The 14217-nt window shown below is 45.1% G+C and overlaps 1 protein-coding gene across 2 annotated transcripts in view; it reads left to right on the forward strand.

Annotated features, from left to right (window-relative positions):
• TDRD3 (tudor domain containing 3) overlaps positions 1-14217 on the forward strand; it is an 860519-nt gene that overhangs the window by 561700 nt on the left and 284602 nt on the right. The window lies entirely within an intron of this gene.

A 14217-nucleotide genomic window follows, 5' to 3' on the forward strand; every position in this document is an offset into this window, starting at 1 on the left:
AGTCCACTTGGGTTGCATATTTACAGAATTTTTGAGTTCCAAATCCTTTTTTCATCCTCATCGCAGTAGCATTGGGATGGTGTGGTAAAAACCTCTGTGTCCATACCTCCACCTTCCTGACAGTATACGGACCCATAAGAGGACTAATTAACCTTGGCATTCTACATTGCATATACTTATGTAGACCTCTTGAGACTGAGACTTTATTCTTTACATAAATTGTCTTACAGTCTTGGAGTATGACACCAATCAGATTTGTATAACGGAATCACGCATGCCATTACAACGCATGCTTTTGTAACACTGTCATTACAATGCACGCGTCTTGTACACGTGTATGTCTTTACAAAGAATATGTCATGCTTGGTAAAGACATATGCGTGGTAAACTTCTAATGGTAAGTATTATATATATATATATATATATATATATATATATATATATATAATTTTTTATTTATTTTTTTACCTACTGGCGGTCGCCAGTAGGTAGTTATAGTTAAAACCTAATTTCCATAGGAAATCCGCAACATTCTATTTGGAATAACTTTGGCGCCGATGGACGAATCTTCGCGAATTTCTCCAAGAAGATGGTCCGCTCCGCTCCTTCCCTGAAAGTTTAGGGGTGATTCATGAAGCAGGGGCCGAGAAAAAAGGAGGGTCCCAAAATGTGTTTTCCCCATGCAATTTCCCATAGGACCTTTAGCCGGGGCTACAGCCCGAACGGCTGAAAGGAATTACACCAAACTTGGCAAAAAGGTAGAGTTCTGTTCGCAAATGGGCCTTTTTGTTAAATGGTGTAAATCCGTTCAGTAGTTCCTGAGAAAATCAAAAGTAAAATCATAGATATATATTGGAGGTGTTACGGTAAGCTTACTGTACTCTGTACCTTCCCGAGCACGAGCTGAATGCTAATTGGCTGTCAACTGTCTGTCAACACTCCAAACCATAAAGTGTTGGAAGCCATCTTGTGCCTCGGTAGACTGAGGCACAAGAAAGCAGAAAAACAAACATGTAGAACGCAAAAAGGGGGCAGGGTAGAAACACCCTGATCCCCTAGGCATGCTCAGGGGGTCGAACAAGGACCCCCAAAGCCCCCCCCCCAATTTTTTGGGGGACAAAAATCGCGGGGTTCGAGTACCGTACGAGTACGGTAAGCTTACTGTACTCTGTACATGGTTGCTTTTGATTCATGATTAGGATTAGTAGTCCCTCCTTAGTACCACCTTGTTAGTGGACACTATTTTTAACTTTTACTTTGGTGATTTTGTGTGATTTTCTTGTGCTCATTTTAAATATTACTTACCCTCGGTGACTCCGCTCTGAGTCCGCATACCTCACCATTCTGTCAGGCCTTCGCAGCCGAGTAGGTGCTGCTTAGGGGGACACACTAAACTCGACGCCATCTTAGGGGAAGGTCGCGGGCAGCGCTCTAGTGGACAGGCCATTCCCGACACCCCCTGCTCATAAGACGCGCTGGGAATTGCGCGCAGTGATTAGAAAGGCATTCACTTCCTGAGGCGGAAAGCCGGGAAGTTAGTGGACACTATTTTTAACTTTTACTTTGGTGATTTTGTGTGATTTTCTTGTGCTCATTTTAAATATTACTTTACCCTCGGTCACTCCGCTCTGAGTCCGCATACCTCACCATTCTGTCAGGCCTTCGCAGCCGAGTAGGTGCTGCTTAGGGGGACACACTAAACTCGCCGCCATCTTAGGGGTAGGTCGCGGTTTGCGCTCTAGTGGACAGGCCACTCCAAACATCCCCTGCTTGATATGGCAACCTTCAATCTGCTGCGCAGCGGACGGGCGCAGCGGGCGCGTCGGTGGCGCGCCAAAGGCAAGCCCGTATGCGCCAGACCGCTGCCAGTCACTATGACAGTTTTCCCATAGGTAGGGCCGCCCACTCTGTCAACGTGAAGATCACTTATTCCAGGCAGGAGCTCTTAAATTTGGCCAACCACGGTGATAGTCAGGACCACCCCGATGCCCTGATCTACCACTGCAAACATGAGTTCCCCTCATACATGGAAGGCCCTATTTCATGCCGCTATTGCAAATTCCACAGCCTCCCCGGTAATACCAGTACCCCACCCCATAACACCAAATTTATGGAGGAAACCCCTGACCATAGTTGGACAGCCTTCTTAGCTAACGTGCGCTCTTTCCCCAAACACGCGACTCACATCTGGGATTTCCTCACTTCCTCAAATCTGGATCTTGGGTGTCTCACAGAAACATGGATAAAGACGACTTCTGCCCCAGCTATAGCTACAGCCCTGCCGGATGGATATAGGATTTTAAAACTAGATAGACCCAAGAAAATGGGTGGTGGGATTGCTACAGTTTACAAGGACCCTATTAAAGTAATTGTATTAGATCAACACATGAGCACAAACTTAGAAGTGATTATATTTAGGATAGATCTCCATTCACAACTTAGCTGGAAAGGCGCACTCGTATATCGTCCCCCTGGCCCTATTACCAGCTCAATCACCACCCTTTCAGAGATAATAGCCCCCCATGTCATCTCCACTAACAGATTTATCTTATTGGGAGATTTTAACATCCATAGTGAAAATATACTTGATCCTGAGACCCTGCATTTTTCCAGAGAAATACTTCCTCATAGTCTCATTCAGAAAAACAATGCACCCTCACATAATGCAGGTCATATGCTAGACCAAGTACTTTCGAACTCTTCAGACCTAATTTATAAACAAACAGTCCCATTAACTTGGTCGGACCATCATATGATCACATTTGACTTAGTAGGACCCAAGGCGAACGTACTTAACAAAAAACCAAGTACGCGTAGTTTCAGGCATTGGCACAAACTCTCGCCAGTGTCCTTCTCAGAAGCATTCCATGCCTTCCCGCAATCATCTGATAGCACAGTTGAGGAGCATCTTATATCCTTTCATGCGGCTATTAATCTCACGCTAGATGCCACTATACCCATAAAAAAGTATCCACCTTGGCTCGTCGGCCCCAAGCCTCCTGGTATACGCAAGAATTGAAGGCTGAAAAAAGTAGTTGCAAGGCACTAGAACGTATCTGGCGCCGATCTAAAACACAATCAGATAGGGACAACTTTAAAGAGCTACAGAGAGAATACCATAAGAATCTCAGAAACACTCGCAAAAAGTATATAGCATCCCAATTGGAACAAGCTGATAACACCTCCAAAACACTCTTCCAGATTCTTAACTCTCTAGTTAATCCTAAAGCCTGCAGCCCTGAGGTCGAAACGTCCCAATCACTTTGTGATAATATCGCCAATCACCTGACGCAGAAGATTGAGGATATTTACTCTAGATTCTCCCTCCCCAGTTCCCAAAAGCCAGACATAGACATTTCTCTTATCAGTCCCCTTGCGTACCCCCAGCCTTCCTTAAAAGCATTTCCCCTTCTTACCACAGAAGAGACCGAAATCCTTCTCAAATCATCCAAGTCAGGATCCCCCAAAGACCTCATTCCGGCGAAAATTGCCAAAACTCTTGCTATAGAATTGGCCGGACCCCTGGGGGTGGTCTTTAACAGCTCAATTACTGAGGGCAAACTTCCGAAGGAATTGAAAGATGCACAAGTCATGCCAATTAGGAAAAATTCAAAACTGCCACCAGACGTGATCACAAACTATCGACCCATCTCCTTGCTCCCGCTGTACAGCAAGCTATTGGAGAAACATATTCATAAGCATCTTTCATCTTTCGTTGAGATCTCCAATTGCCTTGACCACTCTCAGTCGGGATTCCGCCCCCGGTATAGCACGGAATCTGCCTTGGTCAAGGTTTTGGACGATATTAGACTGGAAGCGGACGGGGGTCGAGTAGATATTCTTATACTGCTTGACCTATCCGCCACCTTTGACACCATCTCGCATCAGATTCTCTTAGATAGATTGCGTAGCATAGGTATTCAGGACATTGCTTTGAAATGGCTAACAGTCTTTCTTAAGGATCGAACTCAAACCGTTAATCTGGGCCCCTTTAAAGCTAAGACCAACTTTGTTACTAAAGGAGTCCCTCAGGGATCCTGTCTTAGCCCTACTCTTTTTAATATTTACATTGCCCCGCTGGCCGCTCTGCTTAGGAAAATCGGGTTTATCCCGGTCTCCTACGCAGACGATACACAGCTGCTCCTTACCTATGACACCGAGGCGCCTAATATTCAAGAAATGTTCTCTGAAGGAATGCTTAAAATCACAGCTTGGATGAGCCAAAATTTCCTCCAGCTTAATACTAGCGAAACAGAGATCATGTTATTCACAGAGGCAGTCACGAGTTGGTCCCCGAGTTGGTGGCCGGAAGAACTAGGTACGGCACCAACCCGGTTGTAAAAAAGCTAGGGGTACTTGTTGACAACAAGCTAAATATGGAGGAGCACATAGCACTCACGAAACGATCTTGCTTTCATGCCTTTAGTCTTTTACGGAAAGTTTTTCACTTCCTTCCCCTAGCTTACTCGTAAGACCCTTATACACGCATTAGTACTAAGTCGTCTGGACTTTAATAATGCCCTCCTCATCTCGGCCAAAGACTCTGCCTTACAGACTCTACAGGTGGTCCAGAATACAGCAGCCCGCCTAGTTACTAACGCCCCCGTCGCACTCCCTCCCTCCCGCTCAGTGCTTAATTTGTAAAATATTAAGTGCGGGTGCTCAACTTGTCTTTAGGAGGCCACACCCACTTACCACAGCTCCACCCACTTCCTCCCCTAGCTCCACCCACATCCTCAACTGGCACTGCTGAAAGCCATATGCAATAGTGCGAAATAAAAATCTCCCCTGCAACCCGAGGTTGTGTACGGTGGAACGTGTTGTCCTTCAAAGAGCTGAAGGTGGGTTAGTGGTGTGTGTGTGCCACTGCTTTAATAAGATTCCTCTCAAGTGGTTGTGATGGGCAGTATGATGCCCTTTTAAACTTAGTGACCACTAATGGTAACAGCTCAAATACATTATTGATAGCTTTCTTTTTAGATAATTTTATGTCTGTTTTTTATGTCTGTGTCAAAGGTCAGTTTTGTATTTGTTAGTTAACTTTCCATTAAGGTTTCACATGTTGATAATCTTATTGTACTTTAGTGTCGTTTTACTGTTTATATTAGTGCAGGTCTAAATGTAACCCTCAACAAAACAGATTTTGTTACATCTTAAGGTACCTTATCTCTAATGAAGGACTGGACTTTTTAACAGTACCAGCGGTGCCAGGGAACAACACCTATAACCTTCATGGGATACCTGTTTCGGCGCACAAACTACAGAGACACGGGACACTTCCTTCGGCGTCAAAGATTCAAGGTTTATTTACTGCAGGGAACACAGAAGTCACAACAAGTACAACACGTGCAACTTGGGGAGACTGCTTCAAATTGGTTCTGTGGATCGCTCCTTTTATACAAAATTAACTCATAGGACAACATGGTACACAAAAGTTTACAACCTGGTTCCCATAATTATCCCTCAGAGGGGTCGCTTTGGTCACTTTGGTACACATAAGGTCCGGAACATAAGTGCGGAAACATTTGGCGGTTCCCAACTGTAAAAACCCATCTTCCCAACATTAGTGAATTCCAATCTGCAGTAAAACAGATCGAAATAGGGACAAAGACAGGTGCAGAGGGAGATGGAGACAGTGGGGAAATCGAAAAGGGTGTAAAAGGGGAGGTATCGGGAAACACGAGATACAGGCATCAAAGGGACGTGCCTAATGAGATGCACGGCTGAGACAATAAACCGGATGGCAAGATGAGCCTCGAGCGGGGCCATCTGCCTTACAGTATCATCCCCCTCATCGTAAAAGATATTTACAAAGTACATGTGTCTTCCACAAATATCCTGAGAGTCCCAGGGTGACGAAGCGGACAGTGTCCGTTCGCTGGCTACTTGAGGGCAAGAGACAAAATGGATGCCGTATCTAAGATGGAACCCGTGGGTACAGATGAAAAACCCACATATCAAACGAACGGTTTAAGTTAGCACAGCGAAACTGCGCACACTTACTAAACTCGTCATTTGCGGTTCTTAGATACCAGACTCGACCATATTCGTGCGAGTCGAAAACATCACTTAAAATTGTCACGGAACCTCAGACGCTCCTTTTGCCCTCATGTAGGCAAACACTAGTCGGAATCATATTCGATATTCATCAGACCCTCGAGATGTTGCTGTAGCATAGCTCTGTCCAACCGAGACCCTTTGGTAACAGGTGGCTGTCTCATACACGTTGTAGCACAGAGGCCACATAAGGCAGGACCGCACTGCACGCAAAGGCAACACGTGAACAGGAACACTACAACGACTCCAATGATCGTCAGAATTTTCCAACCCCAAGTCGACATCAGGCCCCAAAACCATCCAAGTAGCGTCCAATCCCCTACATCCACGTGTATGGATTCGGAGATTTTATGCAACTTCGAGATGGCTTGATAGACAGTCGGAGCGTTATCAGGAATGAAAATACAGCAGCTCGAATGGATCACCTTACATACCCCACCTCGATCTGCTAAGATCACATCTAAAACCATACGGTTTTGTAACGTCATAAGTCTATCCGCCTGAAGTTCTGTGGTGATATTACCAAGGGCACTGGCAGTAATATTAGCTGTCGATTCTACCACTCGAGTCAACTGTCTCAGGTTCCTACTATTAACCATAGGTCCCCAAAATGGGAGGAAACCCTTGAAAAAGTCTCCTGCCTCTTGACCGGCAGTATCCTCTTCGCTAATTACGCCTCTCACAACTCTAGTTTTGTGATAATCTGCATCTACAGTAAATGTCGGAGGCAACAAGTTTGCGATAAAACATGAGCCCATGAAGTCAGAGGGCAACCATGCATACGCACGATCATGACAAATAAAGTATGTACCCTTGGCAGCCAAAAACACAGGGGACGAGACCATTGGCAAAATATAATTTTCAGTGCAAGCACTCTCTCCAAGTCGGGCTTTCGATCTACGGCCGCGACCTATTAAACAAAAATTGCCAGTGTGGGGTACGACCCATATCGGAGGCGAGCTTTTAAGCTGTTTTTCACCAGTGAACACACTATATTCGCCTCTACTTAGGACCCTATAGGCTTGTACCTCTTCTTCAGGGATAAGCGAGGGATCATAGATATCGCTATCTAAATCCTCTATTGCTATAGACAAAGATTTTTGGTACGAGGTAGGACCAGAGTAGGGGGAACGTGGTTCTCGAATGGGGTGGAAACCCAGTGCGCTTCGAAACATTGTTTGAAATGCTCGAGCAGACCCTTGGGAGCTATACGGTAACACCAGATATGGAATTCCCTTATCCGTAGTATGTGGCATCAACCCACACACCCAACAATTAGTAGTGTTAACCACTAACTGATGCTGATGAAGGAGCTGAATAAAGGAATTGTTGCGGAATTCTGCACGTCTAGCCTGCTCGTGTTCAGGTAAGATGTGAAAAGAATGAGGAGAAACAGTGGAGGTGAGTTTAAAGTCAGGGGTAGGAGTAGGTATGATAGAGGGCAAGAAGTAAGACATTGTGTAATACACTCCACCCGCCAATAACGCAGAAACAGTCACAAACAGTACGAATATTTGGAACACACAACATTTGGTACGACTGAGTTGCTGCAGCTTGAATCTTTGTGCTTGAGCTCTTTCCAAGTCCATCAGCTTTGAAAATGCCATTTCCTATGACCGTCCGCAACGTTTCTTGACGCACTTCGTTCTGTGTAGCAATAGTCAATTCCTAGGAGTTCCCAGGAACCGACGGTCTTTAACCTAGCGTCAAGACCTACTAACCAGGAGGAAGTACACGCGCGGCCCTACGGCCTTTATTTCACAAATATATATATATGAAAACAATGTCTCTCAGCTGTGGAAACAAAAATGTAAGGAACAAAGCTCAATGAATATGTACGAAATAATTACAATAGAATGAGTGTTCAAACTGATCATGGAAAACGGGATAATGCATTTGTCAAGGGACAGAACGGGGTTTTTTATTAGTCTTTAGTGCTGGATCTCAAAAAATATCGGGTTTTCCCAGGACGTGTCTGTTCGTTAAACAAAAGATCCGTTGAAGGGACAACGCCCTGTTGATCAGCTGAATGTTCTGGTCTTGAGTCTTCTGATGACAAGTGTTCAATAATGCCTTTTTGCTGCACTGAGGATTCTCCGACAGGTTGTGCGTCGCTGAAAGGTACAAACGCCGGCAATCCTTCGGTTTCAGTTGATGCAATGCCTTTCCTTACCCATAAGTCTGCTGGCAACGGAATGGGGACTTTCTTGGTATGGGTGGCATGCACCCAATTTTTCCGCCCCTCAAGACGAACTGCAGTTCTCGTGGCAAGGAGGACCTGATAGGGTCCAGTGAACCTGGGATCCAAATTGTTCTTGCGTGGAAAATTTCGCGTTACCACCCAATCTCCGGGCTGGAGCTGGTGGCCTGGACCCTCCGTCTGTGTCGGCAATGCTTCGTGAACCTGTTGGTGAATTAACCTCAGTTTAGCAGTCAAGTCATGAAGATAATCGATCAACATTGGATACTCAAGATCACAAAAGGCACCCGGTCTAGGGACCCCCCAAACATTGGCAGGACGACCGAACACTATTTCATAGGGACTGAGCCCTACTCGGGAGTGTACAGTTGCCCTTGTTGACAGTAATGCTAAGGGTAAAGCGTCAGGCCACGAAAGACCTGTCGTAGCCTGAATCTTTGCTAGTTTTAGTTTAAGGGTGCCATTGTACCCTTCAACCAAACCGGCTGACTGAGGATGATTGGCACTATGAAATTTCTGAACAATCCCTAACCCGCGACACACACTCTTCATCACGCTCCCAACAAACTCACTTCCGTTGTCTGACCACACAACCCGAGGCATTCAGTAGCGGGAAAAATACTCTTTGAGTAAATTTTTTGCCGTGGATAAAGCCGTATTATCCTTAAGGGGGTAAGCCTCGATCCACCTAGAAAATGCACACACCACAACCAGCACATACTTCAAATTATTACATCTCTCCATGTGGATAAAGTCCAACTGGATAACTTCGAAAGGGTACGCAGGAGGGGCAAAATGGCCAGGTGGAGTGGGAGTGCCCTTACCAGGATTGTGCATTAAACACACCATACAATTCTTAACCAAGCGTTCAGCACATTTCGTAATACCATCATTCTTCCACACAGGAAACAGCAATTTACAGATACCTTTCGCGCTAATATGTGCTAACCCATGTGTCATAGTCACAACAGCCAGCACATATGCATCAGGCAACATCCATCTTTTCTGTTCCGATAAGTCAGTCCAACAACCATTCGCATCCAACTTTCCCGTACTTTCTTTCCACTTCGCCTTTTCAGTCTCGGTGGCCTCATTCTGAATTGCTTTCACACTCTCGATAGTGTTCTCACACATACTTGATTCTGCAGGCCACCTAACCGAACTCGTCACATACATTCGAGTGCTAAGGTTCCGGGCAGTCTCCTTAGCAGTCTCATCCGCAAACGCATTACCACGACCAACATCATCCGTCACCTTACGATGCGCACTACATTTAACAATTGCCACTTGCTTAGGCAACGTAAGTGCATCCAAAAGATCATTTACAAGCTGTCCATGTTGAATCTTCGTACCATGTGACGTAAGGAATCCTCTCTCTCTCCACAGTCGTCCAAAACTATGTGCCACACTAAACGCATACTGGCTATCTGTAAACACATTCACCCGTTTATCCTTAGACAACACACACGCTCTCGTCAAAGCAATTAACTCAGCAGCCTGAGCCGAATTCTGACTTAATCTTGCACTTTCCACAATTGTTCTCAATGTAACTACAGCATACGCAGTCGTCACATCACCGTTCGGTAACTTGAAACAAGAACCCTCCACATACAAAGTACCATCGGGATCTGTCAATGGAGTATCTTTTAGGTCAATGCGACCCTTAGTTTCCTCTTCAGTTTTGAGATAGCAGTCATGTACTGCTTCACCACTTGATTCTGCGTCGATCGGCAGCAATGTTGCTGGATTCAACACATTACATCGTTTTATCCGTATATGACTGGCCAGCAACGTCAACTCATATCCAGACAATCTTGCGCTCGTCAGATGTTGAGTTTTCGTTCGGTTCAATAGAGTGTCGACTGCATGCGGAACCATTACCGTGAGCATATTATCCATGACTAGACCTGCGGACTGTCGAATGGACGCCGCAGCTGCCGCTGTTGCCCTTAAGCAACTTGGCAAAGCTCTTGCTACTGGGTCTAAAGTCGAAGAAAAATAGGCACATGGGCGTTGCTTACCACCAAAAGACTGTGTCAAAACACTCAACGCGCAACCATCCCTCTCGTGAACGTATAGTGTAAACGGCTTACTGTAGTCAGGGGTACCCAACACAGGAGCCGAACACAACGCATCACGCAATTCCGAAAAACTTTTCTGACATTTTTCAGACCAGGGTACTGGGGATGAAACATCTTTACATGTAAGAGCTATCAATGGTTTCGCCAACAATGAAAAATTTGGAATCCATTGTCTGCAGTAGGACGTAATACCTAAAAAGGCACGAACATCTCTTTGGGTTTTTGGCACAGTCATTCGGGAAATCGCTGCAATTCTCTCTGGGGTCAACCTTCTCCCTTCTTTTGACAATAAGTGACCTAGATAGGTAACTTCTTGACAACAATACTGTAGCTTTGAAGGCGATACCTTGTGGTGCAAGTCATGTAGATAGTGCAATAATGATACTGTAGCCGTTTTGCAAATGGCCTCCGTATCAGCTGCCACTAAAAGATCGTCAACGTATTGAATCAAAGCTGCACCTTTAGGCAATACAAAGGCATCAAGCTGACCTTTAAGTGCTTGGCTGTAGATTGACGGACTCTCACAGTAGCCCTGTGGAGCGCGTTTTAGCCTAAAACTGCGACCTCCTAATGAGAATCCGAACAGGTCTCTGCTTTCCTCTGCAATCGGGATGCTAAAGAAAGCATTCTTTAGATCGATCACTGTGAACCAGGAGGCAGATGCTGGAATCATTGTTAATAAGGCTGTAATGTCAGGGACCACAGGAAATTGCGGAACCACTATTTTGTTTACCTCTCTCAAATCTATTACAAAACGATACACAGGAGGTTTAGTTGGGTCAGTTCGTTTCAGAATTGGTAATACAGGGCTATTGCACACGTTTCCACGCGTTTCTTCAACAACACCTTTTCCAATGAGATCATGAACGATTGCTAACAGCGCTCGTTCGCCCTCAAGAGAAATACGATATTGAGGTAAACGCGGTAATCGCGCATTTTGTTTCAATTGAATCTCATAGGGTGGAATGTCTAACAGGCCCACGTCATTGGGACCTGTGGCCCATAGAGACGCAGGGAGGGAACTCAATTCCGATGGGAATTTATCAACCGATAAATACATGGGAGAGATCACTCTCCGTCCCAATGTAAGTTCCACTCCTTCGGGGGAACAATACAATGTTGCATATAATCGTTTCAACAAATCCAGACCCAAAAGATTTTCACCACAACCTGTAGATAGAATCAGTGGAGCGGTTAGCTCACAAGGTCCAATCATAAGAGGCAAAGGATTAGAGACTGGGTTACTAACAGGGGCGCCAGAGAATCCAACGGAAACATTCGTTAAGCCAGACAAAGGTGCGCCAGGGAGTTTTGAATGCATGATGGAACTTTTCGTCGCACCAGTGTCTAACAGAAAAGGCTCAACTACACCCGATGTAGCCACTGCAACGTAAGGCCCACTCTGATCGACCGGAACTGACACTACTCCCTCTCTTTGTCGTTGGCTGTCCTAGTAATGGTCATTTACAACAGTCTCGTGCTCTACGTAATAGTCATCCACATTATACTGTGCAGATCGAACTGACCCCGCATTTCGCTGGTCAAAGTAATTATTTGCATCTGATTGATTTTGATAACGATCACTCTGATTGTGGGATGAACCACGACCTCTACCACGTGGTGCCTGTTGAGGACCACCACCACGGTTTCCACGTGTCGACACACCATTCAGGCGGTCCCGTAAGGCAAGACAATCATATTTTAGGTGTCCCTCTTTCCTACAATATGCGCACTGATTATACCCAAGTGAAGATCTGGAATCAAAGTTGTCAGAGCGCGGCTGTGTCCTATCGGGCTGTGCTCGCGGTCGATACTGCTGTTGTGCATCATTTTGGTTTGATCGTGGAGGGTATGCTTGTTGCAACAAAACCTTTGTTTTGAGTTCTTTCGTTTTCTTTTCTACACGATCACTTTCTTCCTTTTCCCTATTCTCATAATACTGAGCCGTTGCTAGTATTTGCGCAGGGGTTGAAACTGCCCACGCACTTTCTGAATTCTTTAATTTGTTGCATAGCTCAGGCAGCAAATTTGACACAAATTTGTCAACGAATAACCGCTGACCTCCCTCAGCGCCCATGTCCTGGCCGCTGTGGTCGACAAATGCTTCCTCAAACCTTGTAAAGAAATCCGAGACACTCTCGTCTTTCTTTTGCTTACAAGCTGATAACTTATCCCAGTTCACCTTCATCGCTGGCATGAGAGTTTTCATGAGCGTAATGATTTTCTGAGGTAAATCCAAGATCAACTGTTCAGGTTTGGCCCCACCAACTTGTAATGCATCAGCTGCTAGTAGTGCAGCCCAATCACCCCCTAATTCAGCTGCGTGATTGGCTTGACGAATTTTAGCCCAAACTGGTTGCGGTACAACATTGCCAAACAACATGTCGATGTCGGCAATATTCATAATAGAAGCTTCTATCAGTTGTGATAACTCCTTATAATAACCAGCCGGATTTTTACGCGGATCGGGTAAGGATTGCTTCACTTGCAAAACTTCCGATCGTTTCCATGGAAGATGTATCCACACCCTTCGAAAATGTGGTAAAACCGCAGGGTTAGCTTGCGGATCTCCAGGCACCCACAGTGGCGGGACTTCTTTCATGGGATACTGACCAGGAACCGCTTTCCAGTTCTCAGTGGTATCATCTAATGTCACCCGAGAATGTGCTGTGGATCTGAATGCTAATAAGCGTTCCACTGCACGTCGTACATCGTCTCCTATAATCATACCGTTCGAAAAGTGACTTTGAAGTTCAATTATGTCGGACGGTACATCATCTACATCATTATTGTACCATTCTTCCCTCAAAAAGTTACACATTTCCTCAAATACGAATCTCTGTGTAGGCTCATTAAACTGAGTAAACGTATCAAAGACTACCCGCGGAGTGTAATTAGCAGGATGTCTTATCCACCTATGTGCCATTGTTACTAACGTCTCTTTCTCCCTACCACTAGGGATCTGACTCCGTCTCTGAGGAGTGTCAGATGAATCAGACGAAAATAACGGACCAGAAAGAGGTGAATAAAGGGTAGCAACAGAGTTAGGAACACGCTTACGAACAGAAGGAGAAAGAAAAACAGGGGCAACAACACTAGAGGTGAAGGAAGGCATAGTAGGAACGGACAAGGTAGTTGGAGTAGCAGAAACAACAGTCTGCAAAGGTACAGGTACGGGAGCAGTAGGAACGAGGACAGGTGGTGGAACAAACGTAGGGTTAACAGCGGGCTGGCCCGCAGCCGCTGGAGCAACAAGAGGAACAACAGGAGGAGCTATAGGAGGAACTACAGGAGCAGTAGCACCCTGTACATAAGGAGGTGGTGATTTCATCAAGTATGATAACAAGGAATCCTCCTTCAAATCTTCTTCTTTCTTTTCTAGATTATTCGGTAAAACTGGGTAACATTTATCTATTTTCATGTGATGCAATCTAGTAGCGATTTCCATATCTTTTTCTTCTTTGTCTTGTCTACATTCTTTTATAGCTTGCATTACAGGAACAAACTCTTGCTTTTTATCTTTTTTAAGTTGTTTGATTTCTTTCTGTTTGGCCTCTTTACGCCATATCCGAAAGGAATCAAACATAGCTGGCCTAGCTTTCTTTAAAAATAATTTAGCCTCAAGATTATCTAAAATCGAAAGTTCAAAAGTTCCGTGTGGTGGCCATCTAAGGTCACCGTCTTTCTTTGTATAGCGGATCCAGTAATCATTATATATTATAGGACCCACCCCATGTCGACTATAAAGATCATGTATCGGAGTTCCAACTGGAGGTATCGGACATGAGTCCTCCAACCGGGAATCCATTGCGCAACATTTGAAAATACGAAACAAATCACTATGGCTAGGCATCGTGCACACTAACCTAGTAACAAACT

This window comes from Lissotriton helveticus, chromosome 8 (assembly GCF_964261635.1).
Source record: "Lissotriton helveticus chromosome 8, aLisHel1.1, whole genome shotgun sequence".
NCBI classification, from domain to species: domain Eukaryota; kingdom Metazoa; phylum Chordata; class Amphibia; order Caudata; family Salamandridae; genus Lissotriton; species Lissotriton helveticus.